Source organism: Heteronotia binoei, chromosome 13 (assembly GCF_032191835.1).
Source record: "Heteronotia binoei isolate CCM8104 ecotype False Entrance Well chromosome 13, APGP_CSIRO_Hbin_v1, whole genome shotgun sequence".
In the NCBI taxonomy this organism is placed as follows: Eukaryota; Metazoa; Chordata; class Lepidosauria; order Squamata; family Gekkonidae; genus Heteronotia; species Heteronotia binoei.
In genome coordinates this window covers 73,785,876-73,811,835 of record NC_083235.1, presented here as the reverse complement: position 1 = coordinate 73,811,835, position 25,960 = coordinate 73,785,876, and the positions used below count along the sequence as shown (strand labels likewise).

The 25,960-nt window shown below is 44.2% G+C and overlaps 1 protein-coding gene and 2 non-coding genes across 10 annotated transcripts in view; all 3 read left to right on the top strand.

The window, feature by feature from the left end:
* Nucleotides 1-25,960, top strand: part of SEPTIN9 (septin 9) — a 382,955-nt gene that overhangs the window by 270,176 nt on the left and 86,819 nt on the right. For 2 of the 8 annotated variants that reach the window (XM_060253405.1, XM_060253406.1), the window contains exon 1: nucleotides 6,871-6,917. The exons of the other annotated variants lie outside the window; for them this stretch is intronic. The gene's annotated coding sequence lies outside the window, so the exon portion shown is untranslated. Of the gene's footprint in view, nucleotides 1-6,870; nucleotides 6,918-25,960 lie in introns of those variants that run through there. 8 annotated transcript variants of the gene reach the window in all.
* Nucleotides 8,059-8,133, top strand: TRNAT-AGU (transfer RNA threonine (anticodon AGU)). Its single transcript has one exon. It is a non-coding gene; the product is annotated as a tRNA-Thr (tRNA).
* On the top strand, nucleotides 8,271-8,345 carry TRNAT-AGU (transfer RNA threonine (anticodon AGU)). Its single transcript has one exon. It is a non-coding gene; the product is annotated as a tRNA-Thr (tRNA).

Sequence of the window (25,960 nt, the reverse complement as noted above, 5' to 3'; positions counted from 1 at the left end):
GCTGCCTTCAGGAGGGATGCTCTGACAGCCCTTGCTTTTGGGGTGAACTTTTGACAGACTTGATAGGTGCTGATATTATGGCTCTCACCAGTGAAGAAGGCACAATTCATGTTCATCTTAGTGGCACACTTCTTGAATAGGGTCTGTGTTGCCATTACACTAGAAATGACAGACCTTGCTGGGGGAAACAAAATTTGCAGTGAATGAATCTGGCTTCACATCTTGGGCAAAACGGAGAAGGAAAGGTCTCAACTGGGCAAAGAGAAAAAGAAATCTTCACTGGAGGAAAAAATCTAGCTAAAATGGAGCTGACTAAAAAAGACGCCCACTTGTGGTGGTGGGAAAAAGGAACTGAGGGAAGGGGGCGGCTTGCTCCAGGAGCACATGACACTTCTGGTGGGAAAACCCACGCAGGCGCCATCTCCTAGGAAGAGCGCTGCCCCTGTTCGGAATATTTAAAGACTAGAGACAAAGGTCTGTGGCTGGCCTGTGCATGTGTAGTCCCAGTGTTGAGCTACACAGCAAGACAGAAGATGAACCGTGGATGCTCAGACTCTGTAATCTGTTACTGGAGGTTCTTAGTTGCCATCATGGAAAGCATATTTAATATCCACCCCATGAGAGTGTAACAAGGACTATGAGTGGTTAGATACAGGAGACAGAAGTCCTTCCAGAGTCAATTCAGCTAATGGTTCAGATATAAACAGGTTGCTTACCTGTAACTGATGATCTTCAAGTGGTCATCTGTGCAGTCACACACTTGGGTTCTGAGCCCTGCTCGAATTCAGCCTCTTAGACTCCCAAAGTAGCGTCAGCATTTTTTTGGTGGTGAGCAGAGGTCCATCAGTGGCTATTAGCCACTGTGTGTGTGTGTATATATATATATAAAATTTTTGGCCACTGTGTGACACAGAATGTTGGACTGGATGGGCCATTGGCCTGATCCAACATGGCTTCTCTTATGTTCTTTTGCCATTTGCCATTTGAAATCACCTTTATGAAATTTATATCTCCAGTATCTCATGTTACATTTTATGGCACGCATGGCCTGGCCCCACAAAGTGATACTTATATCAGATCTGGCCCTTGTAACATGTTTGCAATAGATGGCCTTCGGCAGGCCACTATCTCTGAGCCTCAGCCCCCATCCCCATAATATGGAGATAATATTGTCAGTTTATATAACAGAGCTGCTGGAAGAATTACAAGCTAATGTGTGTGAAGGTCTTTGGGCACTGAACGCTCTATATAATTACTAAATATTATTTTATACTCGTTTACATGAAGAGTATCTGCTCTGCATGCTTTGCACAAAGTTAATGAACACTCAGCCAAGTGTAAGATGGAAGCAAAGGAAGAGACGTGCTCGCTCAACAATCTTCCAGCAGCAGCATTAACAAAGCTGTTAAGGCAAATGATACTTTGGTAGGAAAGCCTGCTGTGAAACACCTACCTTAATTAAGACAAGGAACCTCGTGGTCTTGTGGCTCTTCTAAATCCCTGTGGTTGCTGAACTATTTCAGAAGAATTCCTAATGCCTTTAGTGTGGTTCTCTCCTTATTCTTGTCTGTACTTTTCCTGGGAGGATAGATTATTTTGGTATTTTTAAGCAATTTCCCCCCAAGTAAGCTCTCCTAACTACCCCATTCTCTGGCCAGGTAGGATTTCTTTCTCTACACATTCAAGGAATCGCAGAACCATGGAGTTGGAAAGGATCTCCAGGGTCATCTAGTTCAACCCCCTGCACAATGCAGGAAATTCACAAATACCTCCCCCCCCCCACACACATACATTCCCAGTGACCCCTGCTTCATTCCCAGAAGATGGCAAAAACCTCCAGGATCCCTTGCCAATCTGTCCTGAAGAAAAATTTCTGACACCCAGGCACTTAGCTAGAAAATTCCAGTTGGGTGGAGGCCCCCTCCCGGTGGCCCACACTCTCTCCACCACCACTTTTCTGGCAGCCCCGATCTCCGCACCTCTCTGGCAGGCCCGCCCCCCCCTCCGCAGGGCACCTACCCCTCCCTCCCAACTCACTCACCAACTTGGCAAAACAGTGAAGAGCGGGCTCCTGGGGCACTTTCAAGGCCCCCCCACCGCCGATCATGTGATTGCTGAGACATCACTTTCTGGTAAAATTCAGATTGGATCTCTGGTGGCAGATGGTCTCAGGTTGTTCCTTGAGGGGCAATCTCTGAGAGGTTGGTGGTGATGATGGATGCAAGTCCGTTGAGATGGGTAGCACATTTCCAAGGTCAGATGACTCAGGGGACCTGGTTTCCCCCAGAGTGGGGTAAAGCATAAACTTCTGGAACTGAGTACTATCAGGTTGGCACTGATGCAGTTCAAGAACATTCAGAAGGGACATTATGTTTTGGTCCAGATGGACAACACTACAGCCAAAGTTTATGTCCACAAGTATGGGGAGGGGGACTCATGTCCAGACTTTACACATGGGCAACTGATCTGTTGGGCAGAGCACCATCTTCAGTCCCCAAAAGCTATTCATGCAGTGGTCTGCAGAAGAAGAATTGCAGATTTATACCCCACCCTTCTCTCTGAATCAGAGACTCAGAATGGCTTACAATCTCCCATGTCTTCTCCTCCCACAACAGACACCCCGTGAGGTGGGTGGTGCTGAGAGGGCTCTCACAGCAGCTGCCCTTTCAAGGACAGCTCTGCCAGAGCTGTGGCTGACCCAAGGCCATTCCAGCAGGTGCAAGTGGAGGAGTGGGGAATCAAACCCAGTTCTCCCAGATAAGAGTCCACACACTTAACCACTACACCAAACTGGCTCTCTGCCAGCTTGGTAATTGTTTGGCTGAGTTGACAAATGGTAGAGCAAACATAATGGATGCTCAACTGAAAAGTCTTTCTACAGGAGTGTCAGAAATTCAGGACACCAAGAGTAGACCTCTTGGTTATAGAGGACAATCTTCATCTGAAACTATTCATGTCCAGATTACAAAATCAAAAGGCAGTAGCACAGACCCACTGAACAAAAATTGGTCAGGGGGTCTTCTGTATGCCTTTCCACCACTTCAGATTATCCAGAAACTGTTCTAGTAGTTTATAGAACAAAGAGCAGAGATCATAGTAATTGCTTCCTTCTTGCTCAGAAGGGTCCAGTGCAGACCCTCTGTAGTAGACTCTTGGAGACTTCTGATGCAGGAAGACCTGCTAGTGCAGGGGGCGGTGTATCATACCCAGCTGCAAATATTCAACCTCACTAATTAGATGTTGAGAGGCAACAGCTACATAGCATTGGTACCACTCAAGTGGTCACACTATGTTAGCCCCCCACAGAGTCTCTGCCAGTAGTGTATATAGTAACACTTGGAGGGTCCTTCCAGTCTCGGATGTAGATAAAGGTTAGATCCACGGGCAGCACAACAAGTTACGTGGTGGCCTTTTTAATAGACTGCTCTAGAGAAAGGCCTTAGTTCCACTACCCTGATAAGACAGGTGGTGGCTGTTTTAGTCAGCAGGGGGACAAAAATGAGGAAGTCCTTGGTCTTACAACCTACAGGTTAAGAGTTCCTTTAGGGGGCAGTACATAGGCCCCAGTAGGAAGCTGAATGGGGTATTCTAGGTTCTGTGTAAGAAGCCCTGTGAACCAATGGCTTCCGTAGTCTGAAGGACATATAAAGCTTCCGTAGTCTGACATATAAAGCAAAATTTCTATTGGGAGTTACATCAGCGAGGAGGTTTTTTGGAGCCGAGGGTCTTGCCCATAGACAAGAAATTATGCATTTTTCATGTTGATAAGGTTGCATTCAATGTTCTCTCTTAACTCAATTGGTGTGAGCTGGCTCGCGGTTCTGGCCTCTGGCTCGCACATGCTTGTCTTGACTCAGGGGTGTGTGGCCCCGGAGTGGACCGGTTTGTTCAGTGGCTTGCAGCTTTGGTGTTGGTGGCTCGCAGGGTGAAGTTTTTGCTCACAGGACTCTGCAGCTTAGAGAGGGTATTGGTTGTGTGACGCCCAGCACTGGTGGCTATTCCTAAAGTTAATTCCCTTTTCAGAGATCAGAACCCACAATTTTACCTTCATTCTGTTATAACCTATTACTTGACAGAACGAAAGAGTGGGACTGTTTGAATGTTCTTGGGTACTAAGTCCTGCCCAGACAGGACTGGCCCACCCAGATCCACTGAGGCCTCGCTCCTCCCCTTTAGGAGAGTATCTTTAGAAAGCAGTTCACAGCTTCAAACTTACATTGGTGGTTGAGGGGCTGTATCAGGGCGGCCTATAAAGTTGAAGCTTTAGATCCTCCCCAAAGTTTTACAGCTCACCCTTTGAGGGGCGTGGCCACCCGGGCGGCCTGTAGTTCCTTTCCTTCGCTGGCAGTTATTTGTAAGGCAGCCACATGGAAGTTAGTTCATCCCTTTACCAGGCATCACAGGATAGATAAGCTGGCCTCAGCAGAGGTTGCTTTCAGTAGCATGCTGTCTGCCTGGAGAAGCTGCTAAACCCGCCCTGGGATGCACCGCTTTGTTATGTCCCAGTACTAAGGACTGACCCACTACCAGGACCACCAGAGAACGGAAGCTTTGTTTCACTGTGAAGCTTCTTTCTCGGTGGTCCTGGAGTGGGTCAGTCCTACTTACCCTCTGATGTGGGGCAGCTTCCAAGTAGGGACAATTTGCTCAAGGTCTATCTAGGTTCAGAAAGATCATTATGCTGTGTTCCTCCCCTCCCCCCCCCCCGCCGGCATGTTTCTTCTTCCTGAGAGCAGGGTTCTCTGTTTTTTCTGGGTTCCTTTTAGAGCTCCCCTAATGCAGGTCTTTGACTACAGAGGGGTAGTCTGATGTTGGAAAACCTTTTGGAGGGGGGAGGTTTAAATAGTGGAGATGGGAGGCGAGGCTTGGATATGACTGGGAAACCAGGGGATAAGCCCCTCCCCTCCAGGATCGAGTTTGAGCCGGCCCTATCCTGGAATACTCAGTTCCAGAAGTTTATGCTTTACCACACTCTGGGGGAAACCAGGTCCCCTGAGTCATCTGACCTTGGAAATGTGCTACCCATTCGCAGTAGTAAGAACTCACCCACTTCAGGACCCACCCCTCTTTCTCCAGAGAATGAGGAGGGATGGAGCCCTCAGCCAATTGAAGGAAGGCTTTCTTTCTCTCTGAGAAGCAGGGAATAGGAGAAACAGGGCAAAAGGAACCGCCGTGCAAGAAACAGGAAGTTGGAAGCAGCAGACAGCCAGTTGCTTTTAGGTGGAAGCAGGGGATCCCTCAGTTTGGAGGCCTTCCCCCCGCTTCAGGGTCATCAGAAAGCAGGGGGGGGGGAATATCTGCTGGACACTCATTATTCTGTATGGAGACATTTCCATAGGAAATAGTGGAGAATTGAACGGTGGGTATCTGGGGCTCTGGGAAGGCTGTGTTTTGATGTAGAGGCACCACATTTTCAACATAGCATCCAGTGCCTCTCCCCAAAATACCCCCCAAGTTTCAAAAAGATTGGACCAGGGAGTTCAATTCTATGAGCCCCCCAAAAGGTGACCCTATCCTTCAGTATTTCCTATGGAAGGAAGGCATTTAAAAAGGTGTGGGGTTCCTTTAAATGTGATGGCTAGACCTCCCTTTGGAGTTCTGTTATGCTTGTCACACCCTTGCTCCTGGCTCCACCCCCAAAGTCCCCAGATATTCCTTGTACTGGACTTGGCAACCCTAGTTGCTTGGTAGGACGTAATGGGGCCCTATAGGGACCGGATACAGCTCGTAGGCTGTATGTTAGGGGAAAGAAAGAATAAGAATAGGTAAAACAGATGTGTTAGTTGCCAGTGTAGAGTCCCCAGACTTCTGTACCGAGTAAGCATTCATGCTTTTAGAGTGTGGCTTTCTGATTTTATATCAAGTTTATTGGGGAACTCAGTGTGACTTTTTCCTGTGGCCAAGGCTGCAGCCCTACCTTGTGTGGCAGTCTTCAAACAAATAAATTTCAAAGGGGAAATAAAAGGTGAGACTGCTGAACTAGAATTAATTCACAAGTTCAGAACAACGCCCCCTCCCCCTGGATGATTAGGGACAGAGAATTTTTATCTCACTAAAGGAGCTAATTTTCTGTCTCCAGGCATTTCCCCTCTAATCAAGCTTATTGCAATATACATTTTAAGTTTGCATCCTTTACAAGCATTCTTTGCAGTTCCCCTCCCACGTTCTGACTAAGATAAAAGGACTCAGATGTACATTTCTGCACTGCTGTGCCTTATGAAGGGAGCTTTGATTCTCAAAAGCTTGTACCTTGAAACTCTTGTTTTTTAAGGTGCTGCTGGACTCAAATCTAACAACCCTTCTTTGAGTAAACCCTGAAGCTTCCTCACAAACCCAGTTTTCCAAATAAACATGCTTATATTCACATTGCATCCTGACCAATGTGTCCTTGACTTGTCAAGTCCATAAGGAGTACACAGCTTGATCCCATATTTACAGCAGGGTAAGCCTTAAATTGCATAGGAATGCAAGGTCGCAAATCTATATTTACTCTCAGATCCCACTGAAATAAATAAGATTTATTGTGGGGGTAAAGTTGTTTCAAGTCGGATATTCATTTCTTGTTTTCTGCAGGGGCTGCCTTGAGATTGTTTCAGTCACTGAATTATCTTCTTTTACCCTCCCCTAAGATACTGGGCTGCCGCAAAGAGGACTTGCAACCCCATTTCTTTTTAAACTGCTCGACTGAGCCTTTCCCCTTCTTTTGCTTCTTCTGGTTGGCTCTCTGCACCCCTGGGCAGTAATTATCCCCCTCTTCTAGCTACTGCCTAAGTCCGTTGCACTGTGGGATGCTCATTATTCACAGAGTGACAATGCTCCTTTGATCATTGACTAGCGTTCTAAACCATGTGACCCCGGAGGGGGCGGGTCTCTCAGCAAACATAGCCAGGAGGATAAGCGAGTTTTCAGCTGGTTGGGTGAGTCTCCTTTAAAACTGCCTTTGTTCTTTAAAACAATTCAAACTTTTCTGCTTCTTTGTAATATGCTACAGATAGGTTGCTCTCTCTCTCCCCTCCCCCTTCCTGACTTTGCCAGGGGGGGGGGGGCGGGGCGGAGGAAGGGAAGAAAGTGTTGTGTTTTCTGATCAGTTTTCTGGCAAGGCAATTGAGTTTGCGGGGAAAGGGGGCTTAGTACAATCCGCGGAAGGGATGCCTTTCTTTTTTAGCTCCACTTGGAGAAAAGGTGATGAGCCCCCCATGTCTGAGACCTGAAAGCAGAGGGGAGGAGAGTCTGGGGAATTCAGTTCCCATGCCTTGACCAGATTTCTCTGCTGCAGAAAGAAAAGGGCTTTGTGCCTCACAAGCTATCTCTTTGTAAATATTTGGCTAATGGAGCTGAGTGTGCTAAGTTCTGTTTCTGTGGAGTTCTGCTTCTTTGCCCTTTTTTTGCATTCTAAAGAGAGGGGACAACTAAACCATAATTCATTTCTCTCTTCCCTTCCTCCTCCCCCCTTCACTGGACACGCACACATCTATGCAAAGACACCCTTTGCTTCTTACTATCTAGTCATCTGGCTTAAGAAGGCGTAGTGTGAGCGACTGTGTTTTCCTGTCTTTGCAGAACATGAGCCCTGGAGGTAGGTGTTGGACTTGTACATGCCTTGGCTTTTAAACTCTGCTAACTGTTCCTCTTGGAACTTTTTTTTTGGTCTCTCTAAGATTTTGCTACATTCAACAGTAACTGCTAGATTTTTTTTTTTTTTTGCTGCTTTGGAGGCTGCCTGAAATGAGGCAGGACTTTTTAAAAAAAAAATGTGGGTTGAGGGAAGGAGGCCGAGAGAGAGAGAGAATTTCCTGGCAAAGGACATTTTTGAGCATGAGAGTTACTTGTGTTAAAAATTGCTAAGTGAACATGGGCAGCTGAAGCTTTTCATGGTCATTCAAGTATGGTATTGAGATGTACAGGGGACTTCCTTTAATGATAATGGCACATCTGGCAACCCTTTTCAGTTCAGAAGAGATTCTGCAGGCTGTCAGTTTATTACGAAGGTTTGTATGTAATTTATCTTGGGAACAGTTGGCAATTACCCCGCCTGATAAAGCTAATTTCAACTTTAGGGGAGGGATGGTGGCTCAGTGGTAGAGCATCTGCTTAGTAAGCAGAAGGTCCCAGGTTCAATCCCCGGCATCTCCAACTAAAAAGGGTCCAGGCAAGTAGGCGTGAAAAACCTCAGCTTGAGACCTTGGAGAGCCGCTGCCAGTCTGAGTAGACAATACTGACTTTGATGGACCCAGGGGGGTCTGATTCAGTAGAAGGCAGCTTCATATTGGGGAGGGATGGTGGCTCAGTGGTAGAGCATCTGCTTAGTAAGCAGAAGGTCCCAGGTTCAATCCCCGGCATCTCCAACTAAAAAGGGTCCAGGCAAATAGGCGTGAAAAACCTCAGCTTGAGACCCTGGAGAGCCGCTGCCAGTCTCAGTAGACAGTACTGACTTTGATGGACCGAGGGTCTGATTCAGTAGAAGGCAGCTTCATATGTTGATCATATGTTGAACTTTGATTGATTTTATTTATTTAAAACATTTATATGTCTATCTTTCTCCTGAGCATCTCGGGACCCAGGGAGAGAATTTCACAATAAACTATGGCCATATGCATTGTTAGTCTCTGTAGTGATGTCTACTGTGTACTAATTGTGAAGGAGGGGTGTCACTTAACGGGCAGCCCTTGTTCTTGCCACAAGACTTGCTTCATCCTAATGGTGGGTTTTGAAGACTAGAAGACCACATGACCACTGCGGGTGGTGCTTCAGTTAGCCCTCATGTGAGTATCTAGAAGAGAAATGGAAAGAGATGATACATTGGGTGTCACATCAGGAGGGGAAAGCAACAGACTTGAAAATTCAAATATGGCCTCTGCATTGACTTGCAGTTTTTAAGTATGCAGTACTGAAAACATTGCAAAGAGTCGTGGGTTTTAGAAAGTTCTGCGTGGATTCCCTCTGCATAAATTTCTGAAGTGGATTTGCATATATAAATACATCTGGAGTTCAAGTCCTATGAGGAAAAGTCGAAGGAGCTGGTATGTTTAGCCTGGGAAGGAGATGATTGAGAGGTGATATGATAACTTTCAAGTATTTGAAGGGCAGTCATATAGACTAGAGGATGGTATGGAGTTGTTTTCTGTTGCCCCAGAATGTTGGGCCAGAACCAATGGGTTGAAATTAAATCAAAAGAGTTTTCAGCTAAACATTAGGAAAAACTTCCTAGTTCCTCAAGTGATACAGGCTTCCTCAGGAGGTGGTGGGCTCTCCTTCTGTGGAGGCTTTTAAACAGAGGCGAGATGGCTATCTGACAGCAATGCTGATTCTTTGAACTTAGGCATATCATGAGAGGGAGGGCAGGAAGGGCTGCATCAGTGGTTGTGTTTTTGTGGCCCTTTCTTACACATACAGGAAAATGCTGTTTGCCACTTCCTTACCAGAAAGCAATTTTTCTTCAGGCCTTCTTTGGCCATGGATCCTGGACTGTGCCCCCCCCCCCAAAAAAAATCTTCTGGACATGGAACCAGGGTTACTGTGTGTGGGGGGGTGTATTTGTAAATTCCCTGTATTGAGCAGGGGGTTGGACTAGATAACCTTGCAATTCCCTTCCAATTCTATGATTTTATGATCTTCCTCAAAATAACTTTAAAAGGCAAAATAACTATGCCTTTTAAAGCTTTTTTGGAACACGCTGCATCTGAATCCTTCCTTTGTTTGTAAAACCAACGTATTTGGTTTAATTTTCCTATGGGAGGAAGAGAAGTTAAAAAGAGGACCAACCTTTTTCAGATCATGCTAACGGCAATGCTGAATCTGGGATGAACTGCACCTAGATTAATGTAATGCTACAGTGGCCCACTGAGATCTGCTGTGCTGTCTCCCCCTGCCGCCCCCCCCCCCCCCACTGGCATACTGGCCAGGAAGCTACCTGCAGCTAAGACAGTTATTGTCCCATTGTTCCTGACTGGTGGGGAGAGACAGATTGCAGATACTCAGACCTTGCTTGTCAAATGTTTTCTCAGCAGTATAGGACAAGTCTCTCTTCATTTACATTTCTCCTCAAAGCCCCTATTTTCTTTGATGTCTTTGGCCCTTAATGCCTTTCTCCAACCAAACTAATCTAATCATTTGCATTTGCTCAGATTGTCCTGTCCACTTAAAAAAAAAAAAAACCTTGCCTCTCCTCTTATCTCACATGTAGACTGTATGCTCCTTGGAGCAGAGACTTCCTCCCCCCCGTTGTTAGTTGTGTTGCTTTGTAAAGGGCTGGGTATACTGATAATTTCATATAGATGCTGAAAGAAATCTCATGAGATAGAAGGATGCAATTCATCTGCATATTATAGGCATCCAGATGTTTCACAAATGGAAGGGGGCTACTAGAATATGGCTTGTGAATGTATTGTAATTCTAATGGTGTACAGCTTTTTAAATCTCCCATGGTGTTTGCCAGACTTGTGATCATGCATCCTCACCCACCACTACACAGGTAGATTGCTGGACTGTGGTTGGGCATAAGTCGTTAGACCACGTTTAAGTTTTTGAAGTAGTGCTTATTTATCTTGAGTGGAAAAAAGAGTCTAGTGGCAAATTCCAGAATGGTAGTTGTGTGGTCAGTTGTATGCAGAACAACTACAAGTCTTGAAGCACTTTATGTGTTTTAACAATTTATTAATAACACATGGTTACAATATTTAATTATCTTTTTTCCCCTTATACTAAACCATATGATATTTCACCCCCCTCCCTCCAATATTGACTTCCCCGAAGTTATAAATTTGCATGTAATTCTAAAGGTACCACTAATCTATCAAAATATAATACTTTTGATTAATACTAAAAATTGTCCAATGTCTTTTTATGTTCCACTCTTTCTCCATATATCCTTTGAATTTCTTCCACTCCTTTTTGAATAAGTCTAAGTCATAGTCTCTTAAAGTTTTAGTTAGTTTGTCCATCTCACACCACGATAAAACTTTCACAATCCAATCCCATAAATCTTGAAGCACTTTAAAGACTAATAATTTAGAGTGCCATACATTTTCATGACCTTGCACCCGTTTCATCGGGTGCACAAAGTGTTACATTCACTTGACATATAGATAGCTATGGAAATGTACAAGGATAAAAATGGATGGGGAAGAATAGTACTATTACAAAGAAAGAGCAGAAAGTCCAGCATTCCAAGACAGAGATGTTACATTATGGAGTGCAGTTTACAACCATCCAGTAAAGTTTAAATGATTAGTTGGACTGGATGTGGACCACTCCAACTGCTGGTTAATTGGAAAAATATTATGAACAGTATAGAAGTGAAAAGGGACGATCACTTATTTGAACAGACCACTCCCAGTCCCTATTCTGTCCAAGTTGGGAACTGTCAAATAGACATATTAATTGTAGGCTAGCAGCTTCTTACTGGAGTGCCCCATTGAAACTCTTCTGCTGAAGTCTTTGATTTAAGAGTCCAGGAAAGTTGAAATTCACCCTTGCTAATCTGACTACTGCTATTTAATGCCTGGTTTATGTTCATTTATTCTCTCGTGTAGAGACAATCCAGTTTTGCCAGTATAAATAGGAACGAGGACATTGCTGGTACATGGCAGCCTCTGGTGCATTAAAAGATATACAGGTGAATGAGCCCTTGACATAATATGGCTGATGTGTCCCATGCTAGTGTTGCTTGAGACGTTACGGGGATAGAGAAGTCGGGTGCTGAGATTTGTTGCAGAGACTAGAATCTTGGCTGAGTAGTTCATCATTGGCAGTGAATAGTTGCTTCAAGTTGATGGGTTGTCCGTAATCAAGAGCAAGCCTGTCCTCTAAAGCTTGTGTAAGTGTTTGCTTTCAAGAGAGGTTGCAGACACTTCTTCATGATGCGCTGGGCAGGTTTCAGATGGAAGCTCTAAGTGACAACCAGTGGCATTCTGATAACTTATTTATTTATTCACTTCTCCAGGTGAACTTAGATGATGTTTGTCTCTGTCCAAAGGACTAGTGCAGATGAAATATTGGAGGTCTTGACACAGTGGATCATGTGATGTGATCTGGATGTAGCCTAGGAGCATGTGAATAATTTTAGTGATTGGTTGTTCCCTGAAATAAAATGTGACTAATGCATAGATCATATAATTGTACAGTGATGTCTAGAAAGCGAATTAATTGCATGGATTGGTACAAACTTGGGCTGGTGGAAGGTGCTGAATCCTGGTGGGTTCTTCCCATCCTTCCCATTAGTACAGGTGGTGCATTATTGATATAGCTGAAGCAGATGAGATGCACTTGGGGACAGAAGCTGAGGGAGTATTCTAAAGCTTCCATTGGTATGATTGCATATGTTGGGGACACATGCAATCTATGGGTACAAATCTGAAATGATTGCACAGTTTCAAAGATTAGCAGCCATTTTGTGGCTCACTGGAACAGCACACAGAAGGCTCTAGATTAAATTCTCTTCTCCAGTCAAAAGAATCGGTTGGTGATGCGGATGTCCCCTCCCTGAACAGTCACTGCTAGAATTGACAATACAGATCGATATTCTTGCAGTATTTTTCCTTTATGACTCCACTTGGTGGCTGCAGTTGTCATCTAGCAACCTACTGGTGATGCCTTCTAGTGGGCTTTTTCAGTTGCGGAATGTCCTCTCAGATGCGCTCTGGGCCCTGCGGTATCTCCCTGGATTCTTCAGGGCCTGTAAGGCTGAGCTTTTCCATCAGACCTTTCCCAGTTGAGTGTATTTGGGGGGCTTAATGCTGGATCCACTGCTATCAGTTGTTAATTGTTTGCTTTTTATACTCTGTACTTTATACTGTTTTAACTATATTGTATGTACTGCTTTAACTATATGTTAACTGTATTCATTATCTCAGTTTTTATACTGCTGTGAACTAAATAGAAATGAATGAAATCATAAATATAAGGCAGCTTCATGTGACAGATGTGTTCAGGTATGCTATGGCAGAATATTCCCCATGGTTTGTAGTCCATCTTTGTGCAGAAGGTTAGTTGGAGTGTTGGACTAGCATCTGGGAGACCCAGGTGCAAATCTCTGCTCTGTCATGGAAGCTTGCTGGGTGGTCCTGGACCAGTCACATACTCGCAGCGTGAGCTACACCACAGGGTTGTTGTGAAGATAAAATGGGGAAGAGGAGAACTATCTAAGTTGCTTTTGGTCATCATTGTGGAGAAAGGCAGGGTATAGATGCAAGTACATTTAAAAAGAAAGAAATAGAAATTCTACCTCTATAATGACCAGTGTCTACTGGCACCTTAAAGGCTAACAAATTTATTTTAAGTCAGGTGCAGTTTATCTGTTGTTCTGTGCAGTGCTGGTGGACTCTCTGCTTTCTTTGCAGCAATTGCTTAGCATTGGTACCTCTCTAGAAGCTGTTACCCTAGGAGAGGTTTGCAATGACTGATTTGGTTGAAGTTGCTGGATCTAAAGGCTGCAAGCAGTATGGAATCATAGAATCACAGAATTGGAAGGGGCCGTGTAGGTCATCTAGTCCAACCTGCTGCTTAATCCAGGATCAGCCTAGAGCATCCCTGACAAGTGTTTGTCCAGCTGCTGCTTAAACACTGCCAGTGAGGGGGAGCTCACCAGTTCCCTAGGCAGCTGTAGTAGTAGTGACTGTGTGTAGTAGTGACTGTATTCTTCTTTGTATGTCCCAGTAGCATGCAAGACGACAGGTCCATATTTTAAGAAGATTGCAATCGAAAATCTGGTGTAGTTGGGAGGAGAGAGGCAGAAGTGGGAATAAAAAGGGGGATAATGTGTTCATTCCAGTTATGCGTATTTAGGCTTAATTTCAGCAGGGGGTGTGGGGAGATGACTGCCCAGGGCTACTGGCCTGTGTTGTTCATATTTTTAGTTAAGGCTTATGAAAGGTTCAGAATTCTTTCTTTGCAGATTGAAAGTTTTGTTAACCTGCCTCTTGGTAGAAAGAGCCTTAAAGAAGGGCTGAGCTTTAATCAAGCTGTGGGACTTCCACACGTGTTACTGCTTACATTGGAAGAAGAAGAAGATGATATTGGATTTATATCCTGCCCTCCACTCTGAAGAGTCTCAGAGCAGCTCACAATCTCCTTTCCCTTCCTCCCCCACAACAGACACCCTGTGAGGTAGATGAAGATATTGGATTTATATCCCGCCCTCCACTCCGAAGAGTCTCAGAGCGGCTCACAATCTCCTTTCCCTTCCTCCCCCACAACAGACACCCTGTGAGGTAGATGAAGATATTGGATTTATATCCCGCCCTCCACTCCGAAGAGTCTCAGAGCGGCTCACAATCTCCTTTCCCTTCCTCCCCCACAACAGAACCCTGTGAGGTGGGTGGGGCTGGAGAGGGCTCTCACAGCAGCTGCCCTTTCAAGGACAACCTCTGCCAGAGCTATGGCTGACCCAAGACCATGCTAGCAGGTGCAAGTGGAGGAGTGGGGAATCAAACCTGGCTCTCCCAGATAAGAGTCCGCATTACACCAAACTGGCTCTCCTGGAGAGGAGTTCACCAGTATTCAAGGTGAAGGGTTACTAGATCCAAGTGGGTAGCCATGTTGGTCTGAAGCAGAAGAACAAAATTAGAGTCCAGTGGCACCTTTAAGACAAACAAAGTTTTATTCAAGGTATGAGTTTTCATGTGCAGGCACATTTCTTCAGATACAATGAAGCAGAAGGAAATAATTCACCTTTATAGACAGAGGCTGAACAGCAGATTAACATATAACGTAGTGAATATATTTTGAGAGAAAACATAAATAACGAGTTAGGGTCAACAGCTGTTTGGATTTAATTAATGGGGGACAACAGTTGAAGCAATAAATTTGTCAGAATTGGAAATAAATGTGTAAGTGAATCTTTTATAATTGCAGGTTAACTGAGACTCCTTTATGATGTCCCATTCATCTCCTCCCAAGCATGAGCGTAACAAACAGCATTTTTTCCTTTTGTTGGGATGGGATGCGCTGTTATCACCCCAACAAAAGAAAAAAAAATGCTGTTTGTTACCCTCATGCTTGAGGGGTTACCAGAGTAACTTCTGGCATAATAGAGGTGAAAGCTACCTCAGAGTACAGCTAACTTGTGCTATGGCAAGGGGCTCTAGAAACATAATGTGTGCAGAGGCCCCTCTTCTGGCTAGTATACAATTAAAGGGCCCTTCTTACCAAGAGAAAATTCCAGCAATTCTTCAGCATCTGGAAGTGATTGGCATATGAGTTTGGGGTTGCAATCTGATGCATACTTACCTGGGAGCCCATGAGTAAACATGCTGCACGAGTGCTAGCTAGTAATTCCATCTTTCCTCAGTTTTGAAAACATTTGATCATAGCTGATAGAGCAGAGTATGTTCAGCGATAATTGAACTGTTACTCAAATAACTTTATATAGAGAGAGGCTTGGTTATATGTCATGTTTTTGACTGCAGATATATTGTCTGATTATTCCACATCAGTATTAAATCAAAGCTATAATGCTTCCAGTTACTGAGAACTTAATATGTATAGTACATGAGGTCACTGAAGTAATTAAATGCTGATAAATGAAGATGGGTTGCCGTGTTTTGTCTGTAACAGTAGAAGGGAGAGTACAGTAGCACCTTAAAGGCTAACCAAATTTGCAGTAGGGCATGAGGTTTTATGAGTCACTGTTTACTTCTTCAGATAATTAAATACTGTGAGAGTGGCTAGTGATTCTTCCAAATCTCACCTCTTGCTCGTCTGAATGGCCTTGGGCAAGCCAGTATCCCTTCTCCAGAGCCTCCACACGCAGCATCGAGATAATACTGACACCTTTTGGGGGATTTTTAAGGGTATGCAAAGTGTTTTAAGTGTTTGTCATGTTATATAAACACTAAGTATTATCACTACTAATACAAATCAGGGCTGTTTGCTTCAAACAGTGGCCACATTTTTTTACAACTGGCCTCTTCAACTATGAACAAATTGTATGTGTAAAAGAAGTGTAGCAAATAAGATCATCCTCAGGCCCTTGTATATACATTGGTTTGGATCCAGATGAGGATTTCCACAGACGGGTTTCCATCTGTAAAGTGTGACTTGCTTGTCTTCCCCTTATCACTGCAGCCTCCAAATGTCCCTGAAATGCTGCTGCCGGGATACAGGGGATCCCAGGAAGAGCAACAAAGGTAGAGTCAAGTGTCTGCCCTCAGGAGGGGGGAAATCAGCAAAAATTTCCCTCCTAACTGCAGAAATCTTCTTGCTGGCTGGATCCAAGCAATTGAAAGTAACCTTTCCGGACACACACATGTTTAGAGATTATTTGAAAACAGCAAGGAAACCAAGAACCCTTGGCTTCTTTAATCATAAAATAAAGTTAGAATCCAATGGCATCTTAAAGACCAAAAAAGTTTTAACCAGGGTGTGAGCTTTCGTGTATATGCACACTTCTTCAGGCAGAATGGAAGACTGCAGATGAAGACAGCAGATTTGTACCCCGCTCTTCTCTCTGAATCAGAGTCTCAGAGCTGCTTACAATCTCCTTTATTGTCTTCCCCCTCAACAGACACCCTGTGAGGTAGGTGGGACTGAGAGAGCTCTTCCAGAAGCTGCACTTTCAAGGACAACCCTTGGGAGATCTATGGCTGACCTAAGGCCATTCCAGCAGCTGCAAGTGGAGGAGTGGGGACACAGTTCTCCCAGATAAGAGTCTGCACACTTAACCACTACACCATACTGGCTTTTACCAATCCATACATACAGGGCAGAGGTTGAACAGCAAATTGGTATGCAAGCATACAATATAATGGAATATTTTAACAGATGCAAACAAGAATAACCAGCTGAGTCTATAAGGTTATCATTGTTTAGATTCAATTCCAGGAGAAAACAGGCAAATAAATGTGTCCGATGTGGTGCTCTGCTTCCTCAAAGAAAAGAAAGAGCTTTTGTTGCCCAGTCAGAGAATTCCTCCTTTGTCCAGAAAGCAACCCTCATATGAACAGCTTCTCTTCTTTCTCAGCTAAGGGGGCTTTTTGAGGGGGCTCCTTTAGAAGATGCTTATTGTGAGGCAACGATAACATATGCCTAGGACGTGTGTAGCTACCCAGACACCTTAGGGCGGACAGGTGCAATTCGTTCATGCTCCACTGCCATGTGGATTTCGTAATCCCACAATTCTGCCAAGTGATAGTAGTGAAACAAATAAATCCTCTTGAATTTTTGTAATGCTCCTGTTACCTTTTAATACTATGGTTCTGGAATATGTGGGGAGGAACCAATGCCATCCAGTCTCTTAGAATGGCAGGAATTGTGGTTGCTGTAACTTTTGAAAATCCTACCCAGATGCAGTGTTCCCTCTAAGCCAAGGATATTTTAGTTTATTATTATTACAGTCATTGACCAGAAAATGTACGTCATTTAGAACAACCTTAAAATTACCTTATAAAAAGTCCCACAAAGAGCCTGCATGTTAAGATTAGATGATTTAAGGGTTATAACAGTAAAAAAGAATATAAAAGATTATTATTTAACCCTTTAAACCTTTTAAAAAGTTACTTTAAAATTTGTTAAAAGATTTACAGTTTGGCCTATTTGTCTTGCTTTTTGCATTCTTTATAAACCTGGGAACAGAACCTAGCCGCCTGTCTTGTTGTGTGGTGGTTTCTGTCAGACAGAAGATAATCTAATTTGAGTTTATTTGACCTGCCAGGGAACCCTTCCAACAGCGGGCTGATAATTTCTATTCGATTCGCCATATGAAAAGAACAATTAAAGAATATATGCTCCAGAGAATCTATTTCAGGTTGGGAACAGGAACAGAGCCTAAGTGCATAAGGAGTCCCTTTATACCTCCCCTCTACAACTGCAGATGGCAGGGACATACTCCTAGCTAGGGTAAAGGCTCTTCTAGTGTTGTGAGAGTCAAGGAAGTATAGGTAGGCTACGGGGGCAACTATATATCTACTGTTTGCTGAAGAGAAATAGTCTGGGGAACTGAGAAGATCTGTTTGTCTTTCTATATCTAGCACTCTCTGCTTAACGAGTGATTTTGCCTAGTCTGTGTCATGGTTTAGGAGGGCTTGGGGGGAAACCCCCAACTTCCTGATGGCTGTTTGGACTGCTTGGAGTCAATTGCATTGAAATTGGTCATGCAAGATAAGAGGGAACAGCCCCTTAGGATTCACCCCTGAGCCCGTTAAGGGATATAAATCTGATGAAATAAATAAATAAATGTTACCAGTGACCCATTTGTGGTGAGGGCCAGATCTGACATAAATGAGACCTTGCTGGGCCGGGCCAGGTGTGTCATAAGATGTCATGCCAGGTGGCAGAGAGATACACTCTAAAGGGCACAGACAAACACAACTAAAGATTTTTTTTACTTAAAATAAAACATGCTTAAAACATTACCGGGTTTGCAAAATTTTGCTTAACCGTCTCTGATAACTGACACCTCTTCCTCTGAATTATTGCATCAAAATCTGGAGACAATATCTGTGCTGTAGCAATCTTTGTTGTTCAGTCGCACAGTCGAGTCCGACTCTGCTACCCCATGGACAAAGTCACGCCAGGCCCTCCTGTCTTCCACCATCCTCCGAAGTCTGCTCAAATTCATTTTTGTTACATCAGTAATGCTGTCCAGCCATCTCATCTTTTGCCGTCCCCGTCTTCTTTTGCCTTCTGTTTTTCCCAGCATCAGGGTCTTCTCCAGTGAGTGCTCCCTTCTCATTTGGTGGAACAAAGTATTTAAGCTTTAAGTAAGTAATTTTTTTTTTTTTTTTTTTTTTTAGGTTTTAGATATTTTATTGCACCCGAGTGAAAGACAAATAATAACATTTAACATATAAACATATAAACATATAAACATTTAAACATATAAACATATAAACATATAATACGTCTACCACAATCACATCTTCAGATTCAGTCTCCCCCCACCTCACAAACATCTTCCCTTACATCCCGGGAGTAGACAGAGAATAGTTTTATATGTTTCTACTAATCCATTACTAAACCTTTACTTCTAACCCAACGAAATATCGGTTCCCAAGTCTCTTCACATTTAAGTATATTGCCATCCCGTAACCTTGTAGTCAATAAATCAAGTTCCGCAGCTTCTGTAAGTTTTACAATAAGTAAGTAAATTTTTATTTATACCCCGCCCTCCCCGCCAAGGCAGGCTCAGGGCGGCTTCAGCATCTGACCTTCCAAGAAACAGTCTGCAGTCATTTCCCTTAGGACTGACTGATTTGATCTTCTTGCATTCCAAGGGATTCTCAAGATTCTTCTCCAGCACCACAGCTCAAAAGCACCTATTCTTCTGCAGTTCTTATGGCCCAGCTCTCACAGCCATACATTACCATTGGGAATACCATTGCTTTGATCATATGGACTTTTGTTGGCAGGGTGATGTCTCTGCTTTTTATTATACTGCCCAGGTTCGCCATAGCTGTCCTCCCAAGGAGCAAACGTCTTTTAATTTCATGGCTACAGTCTCCATCTGCAGTGATCTTGGACTCCAGAAATGTGAAGTCTGTCACTACTTCCATGTCTTCCCCTTCTATTTGCCAAGGTGTGATTGGGCCGGATGCCATGATCTTATTTTTTTTTATGTTGAGTTTCAAGCCTACTTTTCTGCTCTCCTCTTTCACCCTCAACAAGAGGTTCTTTAGGTCCTCCTCACTTTCTGCCATTAGAGTGGTATCATCTGCATATCTGAGGTTATTGATGTTTTTCCTGGAAATCTTAATTCCGTCTTCATCCAGGCCAGCAATCCGCATGATATACTCTGCAGATAAATTAAATAAGCAGGGTGACAATATACATCCTTGTCGAACTCCTTTTCCTATTCTAAACCAATCAGTTGTTCCATATCCTGTTCTGACAGTTGCTTCTTGACCCTTATACAGGTTTCTTAGGAGACATGTGAGGTGGTCTGGTACTCCCATCTCTTTAAGAACTTGCCACAGTTGTGATCTGCACAATCAAAGGCTTTAGCGTAGTCAGTGAAACAGAAATAGACGTTTTTCTGATACTCCCGTGCTTTCTCCATGATCCAGCGAATGTTGGCAGTTTGATATCTAGTTCCTCTACCTCTTCAAAACCCAGCTTGAACTTCTGGTAGTTCCTGAACTACATACTGCTGAAGCCTAGCTTGTAGGATCTTTAACATGACCTTGTTGGCATGTGAAATGAGTGCAATGGTGTGATAGTTTGAACATTCCTTGATGTTACCCGTCTTTGGGATTGGAATATAAACTGATCTTTTCCAATCCCGTGGCCACTGTTGTATTTTCCAGATTTGTTGACATAATGTGTGCATCACTTTAGCAGTATCATCTTTGAATAGCTCAACTGGGATACCGTCATCTCCGCTTTTTTTGTTGTTAGTAATGCTTTCTAGGGCCCATTTGACTTCACACTCCAGAATGTCTGGCTCATGGTCAGCGATTTCACTGTCATGGTTGTCAAGGACATTGAGATCCTTCTTGTATAATTCTTCTGTGTATTCTTGCCACCTCTTCCTGATCTCTTCTGCTTCTGTTAGGTCGCTACCGATTTTGTTCTTTATCGTGGCCATCTTTGCATAAAACATTTCCTTGATTTCTCCAATTTTCTTGAAGAGATCTCTTGTCCTTCCCATTCTATTATTTTCCTCTATTGCTTTGCATTGTTCCTTCAGGAAGGCCTCCTTATCTCTCCTTGCTGTTCTCTGAAAATCTGCATTCAGTTGGGTGAATTTTTCCTTTCACCTTGGTTTTTCTCTTTCCTCAGCTATTTGTAACGCCTCATCAGGCAGCCGCTTTGTTTTCTTGCATTTCTTTTTCTTTGGAATGGTGCTGATCGCTGTGTTCTGTACAACGTCACGAACTTCAGTCCATAGTTCTTCAGGCATTCTGACTATCATAAGAGAAGCCATGTTGGATCAGGCCAACGGCCCATCCAGTCCAACACTCTGTATCACACAGTGGCCACTGGCACAGGAGGGAATGAAAAGTGGAATGACAGCTTGTGGTTCCTTGAAGAAGAGGAGGTGGGATTGGAGATTTGAAAAAAGTTTAAATTAGACGTGGCTGAAATAGCTGATCAGCATGTTCAGATAAGAGTTGGAGAGAAGAAATCTCTGCTGTGAGGGGAATAAAGGTAGCTGTTGCCTGGAGTATAGCCATGATTACTTGATGATGTCAAAATATGCCAGTATGGTAGCCATGGTGCCTTTGTTGTGCTAGGTTGGGTTCTGCACTGTGCGCACCTTCCTCCATGAGCCACCCATTATCCCAGGGGTGTAATAGTCAATCGTGCCAACTGGCTAATCCCAACTTCACATAGCCCATCTCAGTTTTTGTCTAGAGGTTTTCTAAAATCTGGCAGACCATCCCAGATCTGGCAAAGGCAGTCATGCCAGGAGCTAACCAAAATAGAAGGAAGTAATGCTAACAGAATGGAAGAATATCTGTCTTGGCAATGTATTCATCACATTTTATTGTTGCCCTTCAGGGGACTGAGAACGGTGCACAAGGCCTCTTCCATTTTATCCTCACAACAACTCTGTGAGCTAGTTAAGCAGAGAGGAGTGATTGGTGCAAAGCCACGCAGCGGGTTTCTTGTGGCTAACAGGGATTGGAATCTAAATCCTTGTCTGACCTACTGACCAATACACCAGATCTACTATGCAGGGTGTGGGAGGGAGAGAGAGCAGCAATTTGCAAATTACATTGGGAAGTACAAGAATTAACAAGTTCAAGACACAACAGACAATTGTTGTGTTGCTTATATCCAGTTTACACCCCCCCACACACACAGACTTCAGCGGAAAATGGATCAGGTGGGGTTTTTGGTGGGGAGGGGTATTTTTGTATTTATATGTCCATGTGTGTTTGTGTAACGGAAGTCATGATGACCTCTGGTGACTGACCCCTACTGGGGCCTGGAGGATTTTCAGGGAATTGGCTGAATAAAGCGTGCCCCCACCTCCTGACTCCTGGTATTCCAAGGAGTTCTGCCATCCAAGTACTTGCCAGAGTTGACCCTTCTTAGCTTCTGAGATCTGACGAGATCGGGCTTGCCCGGGCTATCCAAGTCAGGGTGGATCAGGTGTTTCTGAGGAAACCGAGGACTCTTCTGTTTTAGACCTTGTTGGAAGGTTGTCGGTTGAACATTTTGCCTATGTAAATAATTAAACCAAGAGACTAAGACACTGCAGCAACAGTAGTTCAGGTATCAAGTATCCTACACTCCTCCCCAGGCTGCCTCCAAATCCAGCAACAGCCACCTCGTGCATTCATTGATTCTGTCTGATATGAAGGGGGGGAGATCAAAGTCCTCCAGTGACAGGAGGAATTGACGAGGAAGCATGCTCTGTTTCCTTTCTGCTGTGGAAGTTGAGAAAGATGGGTATGCCATCAAGAAGATTCTTCCCTCCCAAATTGTTTGCATGTTTGATCCCGGCCTTCCCTCCAGTCCATTTCAAGCAGTGCAGAAGAAAGGAGAAGGATGCCCTTTACGCAGGGATAAATTAAGCACATGGATTTCTGGTTGCTCATTGCCTAACCTGTGTACTAGGGTGAAGGTATTTCTTAGGATATCCTATGACCACACAATGATGTTCTGGACCAGCATCATACAGACTGCCTTCTTCTGGTTGTTTGCTGCTGCACGGTCTATCTTTGTGTCCAAAAGAAGCATGCATTGGTTTCCCAGGGAAGCACTTCCTTACTACGGAAATGGGTAGGAGAAATAGTCTACCCAGGAACATACACTCAGTTTCTGATGCTGCCCCACAGAGATAAACAGGAAACTTTTAACAACTCATTTGTCATCACAAATGAAAACAGCCGGTCAGCTGGCAAAAAAAGTTTTGGAGCTATAAAGCCCTTCAAGCTGGCGGCTTAAGGAGTGGGGACTGTAATTCATGAAAAAGGATGGCAGATGGACATGACACAGAAACCACTGGACCTTTCTAGAATCCTGACACTGGATTGTTTTAAGGTTTCAGTGAGAGATTGCTCATAAATATTAAAAACTTTCCTTTTCTTATGAAGTGAACCATTGTGTGTCTTTTGGAGTTGTCTTGGTGTTACTCTGTACACACAACACTTGGGTTATAGCCTGCATTATAAGACTCTGTGGAGAGCAGTACATATTGTGCTTCAATATTCAGAGTATGTATCAATATATGAAGCATATATTTAGCTTAGCAAAGTAGTAGCCAGAATCAGACTTAGTCCAGAGGTGAGGTTCAAGAGTTAGGTGTAAATAGGCCTGAAATATCCTTGAATAATACGTGGCAGTTAGGACAACAGTCAGTAGATTAGAGAGAATGTAGATTCTCCCTCTGATGCGGAGGACATCTTGATTGGGCGATTCATACCGTCCAATCAAGGGAGGCAGGAACTAATTTTCAGCTGCCTGTCTTCAGCCTTGTGGGAGTCACTCTCACCAGTGTTTCCTGCCTCAGAAGGGAGTGCGGCTGGGCAAACAGGCTCTGTCCTATCTCTGTTCCTCTTTACCCTCTCTCCTTTCTCCCCTTTTGCTCTCCCTCTTCGGAGGGCATACAGAAAAAATGGGCAGCCTGCAGGCATCTCGCAGTCTGTTCAGCTGCCAAGAACAGGAAAGCATGTAGCAACTGCTTAAGGAATGTCATGCCTGCTAGACAATGGTGGTTTCTTGTTGGCAAGGGAGACCAATTCTTCCCTCATCGGCAAGGCACCTCTGGCCCAAGGCACAAGGAAGACCGCCAAGGAGACCGGCATGGCCCACATGCAGTCCATACATGTGGCTGCAGCTGATCCCTTGGTACTTGGGGAAAAAATTGTACCAAGAAAAATTGCCTCACTTGAAGTGCACCTAGGCCAGTAGCTATATTAGGCCACATGGCTTACTACAGCAGCAATTTTGAGTCAACCTACTTTGTGGGCGCCCCTTCCCAGGAGAGCTGCCCACCTGAGAAAATGTTGGAGGCCTCTACCAAATTCCAGCTGGGCATCTGAGTGAAGCACAATCCAGCCAAGCCAATGTGGGAGGCCCTAATGACCCCCAGTTGTATTCCAGTTACAGCAACAAGTCCAGCCCTGGTAACGTAAGACCCTCTGGCTCCAGATCTTATGTTTTACTAAGCAAGCTATACAGGAGGAATTTTGGGATATCTGCCAGAGCCTCACCTATAACCCTACCAGGGGGTGTAGGAGATCCAGATCCCCTTAGGCTTCTGCTATTCTTCTTCTTTGCCCTCTCTTTCCTCTCAGGACAGGGGAAGGCCCAACAAACTCAGACCTAGGGATCACAGGTCTTCATGCTTGGCGAACATAAGGCAGCCCAAAAAGGGGGCCCTTCCACCTAAAGAAAAAGGAAGCATTTGGCATTAGGCTGTGACTCAGACACTTTCTCTAACTCAAAGGCAGAGGGATGGGATGAGGGAGAGTTTCTCTCTGAGCAAAATGAGGAGGATGTAGAGGTACCAAACCAGCCAAATAGATTCTTTAAGGCTGAAGAATATCAGTACTTACTAGCCAAAGCCCTAATTGCACTAGAACTCCCAGCAACCTCGCATGATGCTAACCAAAGGTCTAGGAACAAGGGGTTTTTTTTCCAAATATCAGAATTCACAGGAAGAGTGGTTCCCTTTCCTGAGTACTTTGAAAAACACCTAAAATCACTCTTACAGGTACCGCTAGTAGATGCTCCTATCACAGCTCTGCAAAGCATTTGAGACAGCCTTGACAAGAAGGTGGATTTCGCCTTAAGGCACATGAAGCTGTGATGATGGCAATCAAAGCTCTTACCAAGAATGCTTCATATGTTCACCAGTTTCCAAAAGACCAGAAAAACAGCAGAGGGCTATTAAAACAATTCAACACCTTCTTTTGATAAAGGCCATTGAGCCAATTTCATTTCCAAATTATGGGTCAGGAGTCTACTCCATATTCTTTCCAGTGCCGGAAAGAATCGGAGGGCCATCCTGGACCTAAAGTTCCTGAACAAGTTTGTCAAGGTGAGGCACTTCAGGATGGGATACCTGTGCTCCATCATGGAATCTCTGCTTCTATACAGTTCATTTGATGCCAGTTTTGGTAGAAGAATGCTGCAGAACATCATAAGTGATGATGACTCTACCTCACCCAGTAATTGAGGACACTGCTCTGGAAGGTCCCTATCAAGATGTCCTCTACTTCAGAGGGAGAACGAATCATTGGATATTTACTGTGAAATGCCCTTCTCTTCTGAGGAAAGGAGAACATCTGGTTTTTCTTCTTGTCTCGGCCTTTGTTCATCCACCTTGTGAATATACCTGCTGTTCTTCTGTTTGTCTCGGCCTTTGTTCATCCACCTTGTGAATATACCTGCTGTTCTTCTGTTTGTCTCGGCCTTTGTTCATCCACCTTGTGTATATACCTGCTGTTCTTCTGTTTGTCTCGGCCTTTGTTCATCCACCTTGTGTATATACCTGCTGTTCTTCTGTTTTTCTTCTACTGTGGAGGTAATAGCTTACTCTAAACTGTTGGAGTCGCCAAACTGGAGTGGGTGACTCAGGCTAAAGACAAGAAGCTGAAAATTTGTTTCTGCCTCCCTCGATTGGGCAGTGGGATTGACACTATCAAGATGTTCTCCTTTTGTCAGCGGTGAAGGACTCTTCGCGGTAAGTATCCAGTGGTCCATTCTCCCTCTGAGGCAGGAGGACATCTTGTGGGTGTTTCCTAATCTTCTTTCAGGGAGGCAGGAAAATTTAAATATTTGAACTTCCTGTTCCTGTTAGGAAGTACCTTCCTTCAGTTCTTTTCCTGCCTCATCAGGGAGAGCAGCAACCGTCAGGCTTTGCCTGAACTTTTAGTAGCTGTGTGAGGAAAAGAAAAGTTATTCCTTTTTTATTTTTTTACTCTTGTTCGTTCCTGGTTGTTTGTCTTTGTTTTAAGCCTTGTGTTTGTCCGTGTCCCTCTTCCCAGTATCCTAATCCCTCTTTTGCTGCCTCTGTTCTCCCGGTGGCCATTTTCTGCCGCTACTGAGGAGCAGACTTAGAAAAATTTGG